This window comes from Chiloscyllium plagiosum, unplaced genomic scaffold (genome assembly GCF_037043375.1).
Source record: "Chiloscyllium plagiosum isolate Xiang-an unplaced genomic scaffold, Cpla_swu_hap1 HiC_scaffold_46, whole genome shotgun sequence".
Taxonomy (NCBI): Eukaryota; Metazoa; Chordata; class Chondrichthyes; order Orectolobiformes; family Hemiscylliidae; genus Chiloscyllium; species Chiloscyllium plagiosum.
The window spans coordinates 17,303,094-17,320,176 of record NW_028270184.1 but is presented as its reverse complement, the minus strand read 5'-3'; the positions used below and the strand labels follow the sequence as shown (position 1 = coordinate 17,320,176).

General features: G+C 43.4%; 1 long non-coding RNA gene across 1 annotated transcript in view; it reads left to right on the top strand.

The window, feature by feature from the left end:
* Positions 1-17,083, top strand: part of LOC148136261 (uncharacterized) — a 28,872-nt gene that overhangs the window by 1,177 nt on the left and 10,612 nt on the right. The gene's annotated exons all lie outside the window — the stretch shown is intronic.

Below are 17,083 nucleotides of genomic sequence, written 5' to 3'. Positions count from 1 at the left end.
TTCCATCGTCATCTGTCAGGAAATGTGTAGATTTGTTGGAGATGGTTCAAAGGAGGTTTACTGGATTGATACCTGGAATCAGAGGGTTGTCTAAGGAGGACAGGTTGTAGAGGCAATAAGGAAAAGGAGGTGTCAGAATTGCTGATTAATAAAGGAAATTAATATTATTGTAAGTTGTGGTGAAGTAGAATCTGTATAGGTTGAACTTAGAAACACCAGTAGGCAGAAAACAATAGTAGGGTTATATATAGAATACAAGCTGCTGTGGTAATTTGAAGACATTGGAACGAATTTACAGATGCAAGTAATAAGACTATAGCTGTAATTATGGGTGACTTTGATCGGCATATAAATTAGGCAAATCAAATCAGTAGTGATGTGCTGGAGGAGGAATTCTTAGCATGTATATGGAACAGTTTTATCAATCAATGCATTGAAGAACCAAAAAGGTATTGGGTAACAAGACAGGAATAATTGACAACCAAAATGAGCATGGTCCCTTAGGGAAGAATGATCACGATATTAGAGTCATAGAGGTGTACAGCATGGAAACAGACCCTTCGGTCTAACTCATCCATGCCAACCAGATATCCCAACCCAATCTAGTCCCACCTGCCGGCACCCAGTGCATATCCCTCCAAACCCTTCCTATTCATATACCCATCCAAATGCCTCTTAAATGTTGCAATTGTAGCAGCCTCCACGACTTTCTCTGGCAGCTCATTCCATACACATACCACCCTCTGTGTGAAAAAGTTGCCCTTTAGGTCTCTTTTATATCTTTCCCCTCTCACCCTAAACCTATGCCCTCTAGTTCTGGACTCCCCGACCTCAGGGAAAAGTGTTTGCCTATTTACCCTATCCATGTCCCTCATAATTTTGTAAAACTCTATAAGGTCATCCCTCAGTGTCCGACGCTCCAGGGAAAACAGCCCCAGCCTGTTCAGCCTCTCCCTATAGCTCAAATCCTCCAACCTTGTCAACATCCTTGTAAATTTTTTCTGAACTCTTTCAAGTTTCACAACATCTTTCCAAGAGGAAGGAGACCAGAATTGCACGCAATATTCCAACAGTGGCCTAACCAATGTCCTGTACATCTGCAACATGACCTCCCGACTCCTGTACTCAGTACTCTGACCAATAATTGGAAAGCATACCAAACATCATCTTCACTATCCAATCTACCTGCGACTCCACTTTCAAGGAGCTATGAACCTGCACTCCAAGGTCTCTTTGTTCAGCAACATTCCCTTGGACTATACCATTAAATGTATAAGTCCTGCTAAGATTTGCTTTCCCAAAATGCAGCACCTCACATTTATCTGAATTAAACTCCATCTGCCACTTCTCAGTCCATTGGCCCATCTGGTCAAGATCCTGTTGTAATCTGAGGTAACCTTCTTCACTGTCCACTACACCTCCAATTTTGGTGTCATCTGCAAACTTACTAACTACCTCTAATGCTCACATCCACATCATTTCTGTAAATGATGAAAAGTAGCGGACCCAGCACATCCTTGTGACATTCCACTGGTCACAGGCCTCCAGTCTGAAAAACTACCCTCCACCACCCTCTGTCTTCTACCTTTGAGCCAGTTCTGTATCCAAATGGCTAGTTCTCCCTGTATTCCGTGAGATATAACCTGGCTAACCAGTCTCCCATGGGGAACCTTGTTGAACGCCTTACTGAAGTCCATATAGATCATGTCTACCAGTCTGCCCTCATCAATCCTCCTTGTTACTTCCTGAAAAAACTCAATCAAGTTTTTGAAACATGATTTCCCACGCACAAAGCCATTTTGACTATCCCTAATCAGTGCTTGCCTTTCCAAATACATTTGATATGGTTCTCCATGGTAGGCTCATTCATAAATTCAGGAAGTATGGGATACAAGGAGATTTGGCTATCTGGATTCAGAATTGGCTGGCTGACAGAAGGCAGAGAGTGGTTGTAGATGGAAAGTATTCTGCCTGGAGGTCAATGTTGAGTGGGGTCCTGCAGAGCTCTGTTCTTGGGCCTCTGCTCTTTGTAGTTTTTATAAATTACTTGTATTAGGAGGTTGAGGAGTGGGTTAGTAAATTGCAGATGACACAAATGTTGGAGGTGTCGTCGATAGTATAGAGGACTACTGCAGGCTGCAGCACGACATAGACAGGATGCAGAGCTGAGCTGAGAAATGGCAGATGGAGTTCAATCTGGATAAATGTGAAGTAATGCATTTTGGAAGGTCGAACCCGAATGCTGAATATCAAATTACAGACTGGATTCTTGACAGTGTGCAGGAACAGAGGGATCTGGGTTTGCAAGTACATAGATCCCTCAAAGTTGCCACCCAACTGTGTCCAGTTCTGGTCGCCCTACTATAGGAAAGATACAGAGGCTTTGGAGAGGGTGCAAAGAAGGTTTACCAGGACTGGACGGCTTGCCTAATGAAGAGAGGTTGAATAAGCTCGGACTTTTCTCTCTGGAGAGAAGGAGGAAAAGAGGAGACCTGATTGAGGTGTACAAAATAATGAGTGGAATGGATAGAGTCAATAGCCGGAGACTTTTCACCAGGGCAGAATGACTTTTATAAGGAGTCATAGTTTGAAGAAATTAGGAGGAAGGTATAAAGGAGACATCAGAGGTAGGTTCTTTACGCAGAGAGTTGTGAATGCATGGAATGCGTTGCCAGCTGTGGTGGTGGAAGCAGAGTCATTGGGGACATTTAAGCGACTGCTGGACATGCACATGGATGGCAGTGAGTTGAGGGATGCGTAGGTTAAGTTACTATATTTTACATTTGGATTAAACCTCCGCACAGCATTGTGGGTGAAAGGGCCTATTCTGTGCTGTACTTTTCTAGGATCTATGTACATCCTGTCCCTCAGGATTCCCTCCAACAACTTGTGCACCACCGATGTCAGGTCACTAGTCTGTAGTTCCCTGGCTTGTCCTTAGCATCTTTCTTAAACAGTGGCACCACGTTAGCCAACCTCCAGTCTTCCGGCACCTCACCTGTGACTATTGATGATGCAAATATCTCAGCAAGAGGCCCAGCAATCATTTCTCTAGCTTCTCACAGAGTTCTGGGGTACACCTGATCAGGTCCTAGGGATTTATCCACCGTTATGCATTTCAAGACATCCAGCACTTCCTCCTCTGTAATATGGACATTTTGCAAGGTGTCACCATCTATTTCCCTACATTCTATCTTCCATATCCTTTTCCACAGTAAATACTGATGCAAAATACTCATTTAGTACCTTTCCCATTTTCTGCGTCTCCACACAAAGACCACCTTGCTGATCTTTGAGGGGCCCTATTCTCTCGCTCGCTACCCTTTTGTCCTTAATGTATTTGTAAAAACCCTTTAGATTTTCCTTAATTCTATTTGCCAAAGCTATCTCATGTCCCCTTTTTGTCCTCCTGATTTCCCTCTTAACTATACTCCTACTGCATTTATACTCTTCTCAGGATTCATTCGAACTATCCTGTCTATACCTTACAAATGCTTCCTTCTTTTTCTTAACAAAACTCTCAATTTCTTTAGTCATCCAGCATTTGCTATATCTACCTGCCTTTCCTTTCACCCTAACAGGAATATGCTTTCTCTAGATTTTCGTTATCTCATTCCTGATGGCTTCCCATTTTCCAGCCGTCCCTTTACCTGCGAACATCTGCCCCCAGTCAGCTTTTGAAATTTCTTGCCTAATATCATCAAAATTAGCCTTTCTCCAAGTTAGAACTTCAACTTTTAGAACTGGTCTATCCTTTTCCATCAGTATTTTAAATCTAATGGAATTATGGTCACTGGCCCCGATAGTGAAGAAGGCATTTGGTATGCTTTCTTTTATTGGACAGTGCATTGAGTTAGGAGTTGGGAGGTCATGTTGCGGCTGTGCAGCACATTGGTTAGGCGAATTTTGAAATATTGTGTGGAAGTCTGGTCTCCTTCCCTTCGGAAGAATGTTGTGAAACTTGAAAGGGTTCAAAAAATTTACAAGGGTGTTTGAGCTACAGGGAGAGACTGAATAGGGGTGGCATGGTGGCTTAGTGGTTAGCACCGCTGCTTCACAGTGCCAGGGACCCGGGTTCGATTCCAGCCTCGGGTGACTGTCTGTGTGGAGTTTGCATATTCTCCCCGAGTCTGCTTGTGTTTCCTTCCGCAATCCAAAGATATGCAGGTCAGGTGAATTGGCCATGTTATATTGCCCATCATGTTAGTCCGGGTAAATGTAGGGGAATAGGTCTGGGTGGGTTACTCGTTGGAGGGTCGGAGTGGACTTGTTAGGCCGAATGGCCTGTTTCCATGCTGTAGGGAATCTAATCTAAGCTGGGGCTGTTTTCTGTGGAGCATTGCAGGCTGAGGGATCACCATATAGAGGTTTATAAAATCATGAGGGGCATGGATAGGATAAATCGACAAAATCTTTTCCCTGGGGTGGGGGGAGTCTAGAACTAGTGGGCATAGCTTTAAGGTGAGAGGGGAATGATATAAAAGTGACCTCAGGACCAACGTTTTCACGCAGAGAATGCTGCATGTATGGAAAGTGCTGCTATAAGAAGTGGTTGAGGCTGGTACATTTGCAGCATTTAAAAGGCATCTGGATGGGTATATGAATATAAGGGGTTTGGAGGGATAAGTGCCAGCAAATGGGACTAGATTAGGTTTGGATTCTGGACGGCATGGATGATTTGGACCAAAGGGTCTGTTTCCTTGCTGTACATCCCAATGACTCTATGTGCGCTTGTGAATCTAAGGCATATAAGGCTGTGGCCAAGTGTTGGAAAATGGGATTAGAATAGTTTGGTGGTTGTTTTTAACCTGCCCAGAACGGTAGGCCGAATGGCCTTTTTCTGTGCTGTAGATCTCTGAGACTCTTTGGGCATGAAGCCTGTTGAAGCCACTCACCATCCTGACTTGGAATATATCTCTGTTCCTTCAGTGTTGCAGGGTCAAAATTCTGGAATTCCTTCCCAAACATTATTGTGGGTCTATCTACAGCTCATGAATTACAGCGGTTCAAAACGACAGCTCAGTATCCCATTCTCAAAGGCAAGTCAGGACAGCAATAAAGCTTCCGGAGATGCCCATGTCCCATGAGTGATTTTTTTTAAAGCATTATCGAGACCAAGTGGGAATGTGGATTTCAAGCCTAAATCATTAACCTGTTGTTAGATTTGAGACGGCCCAGGGAATCCCTTGTGGACTCAGACCTGTAAAGCCTCTCTCGGTTCGTCCCAGAGATCATACTCTTTGGAAGTCTGGAATAAAAGTCTCTTACAGACAGTTTAGTTTAATTTTAGTCATCCCCTTTATTCACTAATAGCAATATAACACTGATACCTATAAGCTAAACTAATTAGGTTCTCATAACCTCGGAGAGTAGGGTACCAGCTCTTCAAGTGCCCCAGCAGGCTACTCCGATGTACTGCTACAAAGTGGCTTCCTTTATACAAAAGTTAACAGATAAGTGAAAGACAATAATTCGTAAGGAAGAAACGTTAAATTGACAAGTCTGTGTACGCTTGACTAATTGGCAGCACAGTGGCACAGCAGCTAGCACTGCTGCCTCACAGCGCCAGAGACCCAGGTTCAATTCCCGCCTCAGGCAACTGTCTGTGTGTCGTTTTGAACTGCTGTAATTCATTCTCCCTCTGTCTGCGTGGGCTTCCTCCGGGTGCTCTGGTTTCCACCCGCAGTCCAAAAATGTGCAGGTTCAGTGAATTGGCCATGTTAAATTGCCCGTAGTGTTAGGTGAAGGGGTAAATGTAGGGGAGTGGGTCTGGGTGGGTTGCTCTTCGGAGGGTCGGTGTGGACTTGTTGGGCCGAAGGGCCTGTTTCCACACTGTAAGTAATCTAATCTAATCTAATCACATCACTCCTACAAGCCCTAAACCATTCATCAGGTGGGAAAAACATACCCAGCCAAATTAGGTGCCTGCTAGCAAGATAAACTCCTATCATAAAGAGGTACCAGTCTGAGCTAATTGGAGAGTTCATAAGGTAAACTTGCACAGTTGACGTCTGATACAATTTTTTTTATTTCAAAACATACTTTATTCATAAAATATTTTGATGCTCTGTACAGTTGGTCATGCCATACATACGTAAACATTCCATTTCTTTGCATACAGAGATCAGAATTTATCATTTGTATATACAGGTCTGTACGTTTATCAATCATATATCCATATATTTAGCTGAGGCGTCAGCAGAGCCCAAATGACTGCATGGGCCCCCTGTTCTTCTTAGGCAGACAGATGTTACATGGTGGTTTTTCCCCTCCCTCTGACATCTCCCCTATACCTTCCTCCAGTCACCTTAAAATTATGGCCCCTTGTGACAGCCATTTTAGCCTTGCGGGGAAGTCTCTGGATATCTACTCTACCTATGCCTCTCATTACCTTGTATACCTCTATCGAGTCACCTCTGTTCTTTCTTCTCTCTGGTGTGAAAAGACCAAGCTCACTCAACCTCTCTAAATAAGTCAAGCCCTCCAATCCAGGCAGCATCCTGGTAAATCTCCTCTGCACCCTCTCAAAAGCATCTACATCCTTCCTACAATGAGGAGACCAGAACTGAACACAATATTCCAAATGTGATCAAAACAAGGTTTTATAGAGCTGCAGCAAAACCTGGCAGCTCTTAAATTCAGTCCCCCTGTTAATGAAAGCCAAAACACCATACGCCTTCCTAACAACCCTATCAACTTGGGTGGCAACTTTGAGGGATCTCTGTATGTTCCACCACACTGCTAAGAATCCTGTCCTTAACTCTGTATTCAGCAATCAAATTCAACCTTCCAAAATGAATCAGTTCACATTTATCCAGGTTGAACTCGTTCTGCCACTTCTCAGTCCAGCTCTGCATCCTGTCAATATCTTGCTGCAGCCTGCAACAGCTCTCTACATTGTCTACAACACACCAACCTTTGTGTCATCGGCAAACTTGCTAACGCTTCCACTTCTTCATTCAAGTCATTTTTAAAAACTACAAAGAGCAGAGGCCCAAGAGTGGCTATCCACTCTATCTATGCCTCACCATCTTGTACACCTCTGTCAAGTCACCCCATCTTTCTTCGCTCCAATGAGAAAGGCCCCAGCTCCCTCAACCTTTCTTCATAAGACATGCCCTCCACTCCAGGCAGCATCCAGGTAAATATCCTCTGCACCCTATCTAAAGCTTCCACATTCTTCGTATAATGAGACAACCAGAACTGAACACAAGATTCCAAGTATGATCTAACCAGGGCTTTACAGAGCTGAAGCATAACCTGACAGCCCTTAAACTTAATCCCCCTGCTAATGAAAGCCAACACACCATATGCCTTCTTAACAACCCTTGGGTGGCAAGGTTATCCTGTTTTCCTACCTCTCTTCCCAGTGTTTTTTCTAACCCACCAACACTGCGATTTCATGTGGCCTATTTTATTGCAGTGAAAACACCAGAGCTTTTTAAACTTCTCTTTCCCCTTCATGAGTTTCCTTTATATCCTGTGTTAAGCTATCTTTATTATCTTCACTGAGATCTACTGTTTCCTCACCACATGAAGATTTCTCTTTTCCCCAATTTCTATCCCTCCCGGATTGAAATTGATCCTCTGAAGCCAAACTTTGATGTATGAATCAACTCATAATCATCAGCCATTTCAGCTGCTAATCTTGCCGTTTTAACTCTCTGCTTTTCCATGTGAGTTGTCACCACCTCAGGAAGTGAATTTTTGAACTCCTTCAAAATAATCATCTCCCTCAGAGCTTCATATGTTTGATCTATTTTTAATGCTCTTACCCATCCATCAAAATTGTGTTGTGTGATCCTTACAAACTCAATGTATGTTTGACCAAGGTCCCTCCTTAGATCTGGCACAAGCTTATATGCACTTAAGATGGCTTTCTTCACCTCCTCATTAGCCCCAGATACCTCCTCTGATAGTAAGGCAAATACCTCACTAGCTCTACGTACCAGCTTTGTTTAGATCAACAAAACCCACATGGTATCTGGCCAATTCATTTGTTTAGCTACCTTCACAAATGAGATGAAAAAGGCTTCTATATCCTTCTCATCAAATTTGACACTTGTTTTTCTGAGACCCTCCACCAACACCAAGACAAAGTATTCGTATAGGACCTCACCTACCTCTTTTTCATTACCCCTTTTAGGCCTTCTAATTCCTTGTTTAAGTTATTTCCTACATTCCTGATGCACTTGCTTTATCAGGGCCCATCTTCCTGGACTTTCCATATGCTGCTTTTCCTTTTTGACAAAGGTCACAAGATTTCTGGTCTTCCAAAGTTCATGTAACTTGCCACACACATCCTTCGTTCTGACAGGAACATGCCACTCTGAACTCTTATCAACTGCTGTTTGAAATACCCCCACATGTCCATAGTGGATTTACCCTGAAACAGCTGCCTCAATCAAAATTCGTCAGTTCCTGCCTAATATTGTAGTGTAGTGTAAAGGGGTGGCACGGTGACTCAGTAGTTAGCACTACTGCCTCACAGTGCCAGGGACTTGGGTTCAATACCAGCCTTGGGTGACTGTGTGGAGTTTGCATATTCTCCCCGAATCTGTGTGGGTTTCCTCAGGTCAGGTAATTGGCCATGATAAATTGCCCAGTGTTAGGCGCATTTGTCAGAGGAAAATGGGTCTGAGTGGGTTACTCTTCAGAGGGTAGGTATGGACCTGTTGAGCCAAATGGCCTGTTTCCACACCATAGGGAATAAAATTTAAAAAGTAGTTCGTCTTCACCCAAGGACACCCTACTCCTTATCCATGAGTATCTTAAAACTGTAATGTAGGGGTGCCTGGAGTGGACGAAGTTAAAAATCACACAACACCAGTTAGCAGTGCTCCCAAGTGCCAAAACCTTACTGATTTCTTTGAGAAGGTGATCAAACAGGTGGATGAAGGTAAAGTGGTTGATGTGGTGTACGTGGACTTCAGTAAGGCATTTGATAAGGTTCTCCACAGGAGGCTATTGCACAAAATATGGAGGCATGGGATTGAGAGTGATTTAGCGGTTTCAGCCTGGAATTTAGTTACTCGTGGTGTACCACAAGGATCTGTTTTGTGGCCACTGCTGTTTGTCATTTTATATAAATAACCTGGATGAGGGCATAGAAGGACGGGTTAGTAAATTAGCGGACAACACTAAGGTCGGTGGAGTTGTGGATAGTGCCGAAAAATGTTGCAGTTACAGAGGGACACAGATGAGCTGCAGAACTGGGCTGAGAGATAGCAAGTGGAGTTTAATGCGGAAAAGTATGAGGTGCTTCACTTTGGAAGGAGCAACAGGAATAAAGAGTATTGGGCTAATGGTAAAATTCTTGGTAGTGTAGATGAGCAGAGAGATCTTAGTGTCCAGGTACATAGATCCTTGAAAGTTGCCACCCAGGTTGATAGGGTTGTTAAGAAGACGTAAGGTGTGTTAGCTTTTATTGGTCGAGGGATTGAATTTCAGAGCCACGAGGACATACTGCAGCTTTACAAAACTCTGGTGCAGCTGCACTTGGAATTTTGTGTACAGTTCTGGTCACCACATTATAAGAAGAATGTAGAACCTTAACAGGATGTTGCCTGGTATGGAGGGAAGGTCTTACAAGGAAAGGCTGAGGGACTTGATGCTGTTTTTGTTAGAGAGAAGAAGGTTGAGAGGTGACATAATTTAGACATATAAGATAATCAGAGGGTTAGATAGGGTGGACAGTGAGAGCTTTTTTCCTCAGATGGTGATGGCTAGCATGAGTGGACATAGCTTTAAATTGAGGGATAGCAGATATAGCACAGATGTCAGAGGTGGCTTCTTTACTCAGAGAGTAGAAGAGGCGTGGAATGCCCTGCCTGCAACAGTAGTAGATGCGCCAACTTTAAGGGCATTTAAATGGTTGTTGGATAGACATATGGATGAAAATGGAGTAGGGTAGGATAGACGGGCTTCAGATTGGTTCCACAGGTCGGCGCAACATTGAGGTCCGAGGGCCCGTACTGTACTTTAATGTTCTTTGCTCTATGTTCCATGTTTAATATATGTAGTTGATTGCTCTGCCATTTCTTTATTTCACATTATAACTTCCCCTGTTTCTGTTGATACGGGTTTTCATTAATCATTTCTTTCTCTTCATATAACTTTTAGAAGCTTTTCCCTTTAGTTTGTATATTCTCTGTAAGCTTACTTTTATTCTTAACTTTCCCATCTTAATTAATGCCTTATTCTTCTTTTGCTAAAATCTGAATTGCTGCCAGTCTTCATGTCTGCTGCTCTTTTTGGCCAATTTGTACGCCCCTTCCTTGGATCCATTGCTATCCCTAATATTCCTTGTTAGCCTTTCCCATTTTATTTTGTGCCAAACAGGAATGAACAACAGTTTTTTGTAGTTCCTTCAAGTGCTCTTTAAATGTTTGTCCTCCCTTTATGTTCTGTCCCCCAATTTATTGTAGCCTGCTAATGCCTCACACCATTGTAATTGCCTCTATTTAGATTTTAGCCCCTCGTCTCAGAATCAACTCTGTCACTCTCCATCTTAATGTCGAGTTCTGAATTCTGACTGAATTCTTCAGTCTCCTACAAGGGGCCTCATACAGCTAGATTACCAATTCTTCCCTTTTCGTGACATAATTAACATTTTGAAATTAAAGTTGCTTTAGTACTAGAAGACCATAGGACTGTTTTCTCACTTGAGAGAGAGAGATGGCTAATGTTGCTTTAACATGAAGGTTACCATATCTCACGCAATGGGCAAGTTTAGGAATGTGGGGCCTTCATGGTGACCTCAGCCGAAACAGAGATTGAGCACATGCTGTTGCATCACTCTGCATCACAAACCAGCTGGCCAGCCAACTCAGTTAACCCACCCCTGGCTATTACACCGTAGGCACTTGAATATGGACTTCATTTGAGCCCGCAATGTATCAATCCAGAAAACCATCTCATACACACTCCTGGAATGTCTCCTCTATCGTATTGTTACTGATGTGATTTGCTCAATTTACGTGCAGATTGAAGTCACCCAGAATAACTATAAGATATCAGAACAGAATTAGGCCATTTGGCCCACCAAGTCTGCTCCACCATTTGATCATGGTTGCTATGTTGCTCAACCCCCTTCTCCTGTCTTCAGCCTTCTCACATAACCATTGATCCCCATACCAGTCAAGAACAGATCTACCTCTGTCTTGAATACACTTAATGACTTGGCCTCCACAGCTCTCTCAGGCAATGAGTTCCACAGAATTGCCACCCTCTGACTGAAGAAACTACTCTTCATCTCAGTTCTAAAGTATTGTCCCTTCACTCTGAGGCAGTGCCCTCGGATCCTGGTCTCTCCTATGAGTTGAAACATCTCCTCTACCTCCATTCTATGCAGGCCTCTCAGTATACTTCTGTAAATTTCAATCATATCGACCTTATACTTTTAACTCCATTGAATACATAGTCTGATTCTTCAACTGGTACATGTGTGACAAGTCCTTCATCCCTGGGATCATATAGTAAACCTTTTCTAGACTCCTCCAATGCTAGCACATCCTCTGGAATACTGTGTGCTGTTTTGGTTGCCCTGTTATAGGAAGCATATTAAAAAACTGGAGAGACTTTGGAAAAGATTTTCCAAGATTTTTGCTGGAAATGGAAGGCGAGTTATAAAAATAGCTGGTTAGGCTGAAACCTTTTTCACGGGCATGTAGGAGGTTGAGAGATGACCTTATGGAGGTTTATAGAATCATGAGGGGCATAGATAAGATGAATAGCCAAGGTCTTTTCCCATGGTGGGGGAGTTCAAAACTAGGAGGCATGTTTTTAAAGTGAGAGGAGAAAGATTTAAAAGGGAACTGAGGGGCAACTTTTTTTACACAAAGAATAGTTTGTGTGGAATGAATTGCCAGAGGAAGCGGTAAATGCACATACAGTTACAACATTTACGACAATTAGCTAAGTACATGAATAGGAGAAAGTGAGAACTGCAGATACTGGAGATCTGAGTCGAGAGTGTGGTGCTGGAAAAGCACAGCAGGTCAGGCAGCATCCAAGGAGTAGGCTTTGGGAATATTGATCACAATTCCATAAGTTTTAGAATGCTCATGGATAAAGACTACAGTGATTCAAAAGGAAGAGTGCTAAATTGGGGGAAGGCCAACTGTACCAAAATTTGGCAGGAGCTGGGGAATGTAGATTGGGAGCAGTTGTTTGAAGGGAAATCCACATTCGACATGTTGGAGGCTTTTAAAGAGAGGTTGATTGGATTTCAGGAGAGCTATGTTCCTTTGAAAATTAGGGATAGAAATGGCAAGATTAGGGAACCATGGATGACGGTTGAAGTTGAGACTAGCCAAGAGGAGAAAGGATGTGTACATAAGGTTTAGGCCACTGAAGACAGACGAAGCTTTGGAAGAATATCGGGAATGTAGCACCAATTTGAAATGAGGAATTAAGAAGGCTAAAAGGGGTCATGAGATATCCTCAGCGAGCAGGATTGAAGAAAACCACAAAGCCTTTTATTCATATAGAAGGAGCAAGAGTGTAACTAGGGAAAGGATTGGCCCACTCAAGGATAAAGGAGGAAAAATATTCATGTAGTAAGAGAAAATGGGTGAGATTCTTAATGAGTATTTTGCATCGGTATTCACTGAGGAGAGAAACATGGCACATGTTGGGGTTAGGGATAAATCTTTGCTTACTCTAGGTCAAGTTGGCAAAGTGATTGGGAGGAAGTGTGAGGTATTCTAAAAGGCATTAAGGTGGACAAATCCACAGGTCCAGATGAGATCCATCCCAGATTAATGAGGGAAGCGAGAGAGGAAATAGCTGGGACTTTAACATATATCTTTGAAGCATTCTTGAACACGGTTGAGATCTCAAAGGACTGGAGAATTGTTAATGTTGTTCCCTTATTTAAGAAGAGTAGCAGGGATAATCCAGGTAATTATAGACCTGTGAGCCTGACGTCAGTGGTAGGGAAGCTGCTGGAGAAGATACTGAGGGGATAGGATATATACCCATTTGGAAGAAAATGGACTTATCAGTGATAGGCAGCAATATTTTGTGCAGAGAAGGTCATGTGTTACAAACCTAAGAGAATTCTTTGAAGAGGTGACAAAGTTGATTGATGAGGGAAGGGATGCAGAGGTCATATAAATGAACCTTAGTAAGGCATTTGATAAAGTTCCCGATGGTAGGCTGATGGAGAATGTGAAGTCACATGGGTGGCAGGGTGTTCTAGCTAGATGGATAGAGAACTGTTTGGACAACAGGAGACAAAGCGTAGTAGTAGTGGAAGGGACCTTCTTAAAATGGAGACCTGTGACCAGTGGTGTTCCACAGAGATCCATGCTGGGACCACTGTTGTTTGTGAGATACATAAATGTTTTGGAGGAAGGTATAGGTTGCCTCATTAGCAAGTTTGCAGATTACACTAAGATTGGTTGAGTAGCAGATAGTGAAGGGGACTGTCAGAGAATTCTGCAAAATATAGATAGATTGGAGAGTTGGGCAGAGAAATGGCAGATGGAGTTCCTCCAGACAAATGTGAGGTGGTGCATTTTGGAAGATCCAATTCGAGAACGAACTATACAGGAAAAGTCCTGAGGAAAATTGATGTGCAGAGAGATCTGGATGTTCGGGTTCATTGTTCCCTGAAGGTGGCAACGCAGGTCAGTGGAGGCATAACGTATGCTTTCCTTCATTAGGTGGGGTATTGAGTACAAGAGTTGGCAAGTCATGTTCCAGTTGTATAAGACTTTGGTCCGGCCATACTTGGAATACTGCATACAGTTCTGGTGCCACGGTTCTTGTAGCTCGGATCCCAGTTGCTGTAGTTGTGGGTATGTTCACCGAGCTGGGAAGTTGGTTCGCAGATGTTTTGTCCCCTGTTCTAGGTGAAATCCTCAGTGCTTTGTAGCTCCTGAGAAGCGCTGCTGAACTGTGTCTTCTGGAATTTATTTGGTTCTGTTCCTGCAGCTTCCGGTTGTCGGTTCTGTTTGTTCGTGGCAATGGTCGGTATATTGAGTCTAGGTCAATGTTTTTATTGATAGAGCCAATGGATGAGTGTCATGCCTCTAGAAATTGGCTGGCTGCCCTCTGTTTAGCTTGTCCTGTTATCATTGTGTTATCTCAGTTGAATTTATGATCCTTGTCATCTCTGTGTATAGCTACTAGGGACAGCTGGTAGTGGTGTTTAGTGACTAGCTGGTGTTCATGAATGCAGATTGCTACTTATCTGCCTGTTTGTTCTATATAGTGTTTTGTGCAGTCTTTGCATGGAATCTTGTAAACTAATGGTAAACTACAGCTAAGGGTAAGATTCTTGGTAGTGTAGATGAGCGGAGAGATCTGTGTCCAGGTACACAGATCCTTGAAAGTTGTCCTTGAACCCAGGTTGATAGGGTTCTTAAGAAGGCATATGGTGTGTTAGCTTTTATTGGTAGAGGGATTGAGTTTCAGAACCATGAGATCTTGCTGCAGCTGTACAAAAACTGTGGTGTGGTCACATTTTGAGTATTGCGTACAGTTCTGGTCACCGCATTATAGGAGGGAAGCTTTGGTAAGGGTTCAGAGGAGATTTACTAGAATGTTGCCTGGAACAGAGGGAAGGTCTATGAGGAAAGACTGAGAGAATTGAGGCTCATTTCATTAGAAAGAAGAAGGTTGAGAGGTGACATAATTGAGACATTTCAGATAATCAGAGGGTTAGATAGGGTGGACAGTGAGAGCCTTTTTGTCTGATGGTGATGACTAACATGAGGGGACATAGCTTTAAATTGAGGGGTGATAGATATAGGACAGATGTCGGAGGTAGTTTCTTTACTCAGAGAGTAGTAGGGGTGTGGAATGCACTGACTGCAGCAGTAGTAGTAGACTTGCCAACTTTAAGGGCATTTAAATTGTCGTTAGATAGTTCAGTGTTTTGCCAATGTTGGATTAATTCCATAATGATGACAACAGTTGAGAGGCTCTGATGGAACATGAATTAGTGAGCTGGTTATTGTCAAAAAGTGTGGTGCTGGTAAAGCACATCCGGTAAGGCAGCATTTCAAGCATAATCTCTTCATTGGGAATGTGAGGTGAGTTGAGAGATAAATGGGAGAGATGTGGGTCTGGGGGTCAAGTAGCTGGGAATGCAATAGGTCGATGAAGGTTGGGGGTAATGGTGATAGGTCGGAGTGGACAATGGAACGACAGGTGGAAAGGAAGATGGAGGGGTAGGACAGTTCAAGAGGGTGATGATGAGTTGGAAGGTTAGATGTGGGATAAGGTGGGGGGAGGGGAGATGAGGAAACTGGTGAAATACACATTGATTCTGAGTGGTTGGGGGTCCCAAGCAGAAATGAGGTCTTCTTCCTCCAGGCATCAGGTGGCGAGAATTTGGTAGTGGAGGGGGTCCAGGACTTGCATGTCCTTTGCAGAGTGGGACAGGGAGTTGAAGTGGTCGGCCACAGGGCAGTGGGATTGTTTAGTGTGTGTGTCCCAGAAATATTCTCTGAAACATTCTGCAAGTTGGTATCCTGTCTCCCCAATGTAGACGAGACCACATAGAGAGCAACTGACACAGGAGGTGACGTGTGTCGAGATGCAGGAAAATCTCTGTCCAATGTAGAAGGATCCTTATCTAGCATCAATTCCCAGCTCCCTTCTCCCCAGCCCCACCCCCTCCCATTTATCTCTCAGACCCCTTAGAGCCTCCAATTCCTGAAGAAGAGCTTATGCTCGAAACTTCGACTCTCCTGTTCCGTCAGATGCTGCCTGACCTGCTATGCTTTTCCAGCACATTTTTTTTAAACTCTAATCTCACAGCATCTGCAGTCCTCACTTTCTCAGAGTGAGCTGGTTATCACTGAGTACAGCCTGATCGCACTGTTGTTACTGCCTTCCATCAATTTGCTGATGATAAGAGTGTAGATTGACAGGGGTTCGGTAATGGGTGGGGTTGGATTTGTCTGCTTTTGTGGACTTGACATAACCGGACTATTTTCTATTAAATGTTGCTTCAATGTAAATATTGTGGTTATATTTGAACAGCTTGTCTGATGCTAAAGCGAGAGCAGGGCACTGAGTATGATGACCATAACCTTATTGAAGCCAAAGCAAGCAGGAAGGGCCGAATGGCCTACTCTTGATCTGATATTTCTACGTTGGTGATTTTTCAGAAGAAGCTGATATACAAATGTGCACATCCATAGCCAGAAAAACGCATGGATTCTGGAACTGGAACATCCTTTTGCATTCCTATTGGTCAGAAAACCTTGTCAATCTTGTGTGTGTCGTGTACTCAGTGTGCACAGGACGGACTGAAGAATGGAGATGGTAGGGACGGAGGTTGCAAGGTTCACAAATATGCAGTATCGACCTCAATAAAACGGTTTGGTGTTTTGCTCAGAGTATAAGTAAGCTGCACATTTTCTTCTGAAATCAGACCCCGGTTTAACGGCCAGTAGGGACGCCGGTTATCATGACGGACCTATACAGAGTAGTTAGAAACTGTTCCCACTGGTAAAAGCATTGAGAATAAGAGTGTAGATGTCAAATAAATTACAAAGAACAAAGAGAACAAAGGAAATTTACAGCCCAGGAACAGGCCCTTCGGCCCTCCAAGCCTGAGCCGATCCAAATGTACTGTCTAAACCTGTCGGTCAATTCCTAAGCATCTGTATCCCTCTACTCCCCACCGACTCATGCATTTGTCCAGACTCATCTTAAATGAATCTACTGTGCCTACCTCTACCACCTCTGCTGACAACACATTCCAAATGCCCACTACCCTCTGTGTGAAGTACTTGCCAAGTGTATCCCCCTTAAAAACTTTCCACCTCTCGTTATTGAATCCTTCACCCTGGTAAAAAGCTTGTCTCTATCCACCCTGTCTATACCCTTCATGATTTGTAAACCTCAATCTGTCCCGCCTCAATCTCCTTTTTTCTAATGAAAATAAACCTAACGTACTCAACCACTCTTCATAGCTAGCACTTTCCATACCAGGCAACATCCTCATAAACCTTCTCTGCACCCTCTCCAAAGCGTCCACATCCTTTTGGTAATGTGGCGACCAGAACTGTACACAATATTCTAAATGCAGCCGAACCAATGTCTTGTACAATTTTAACAT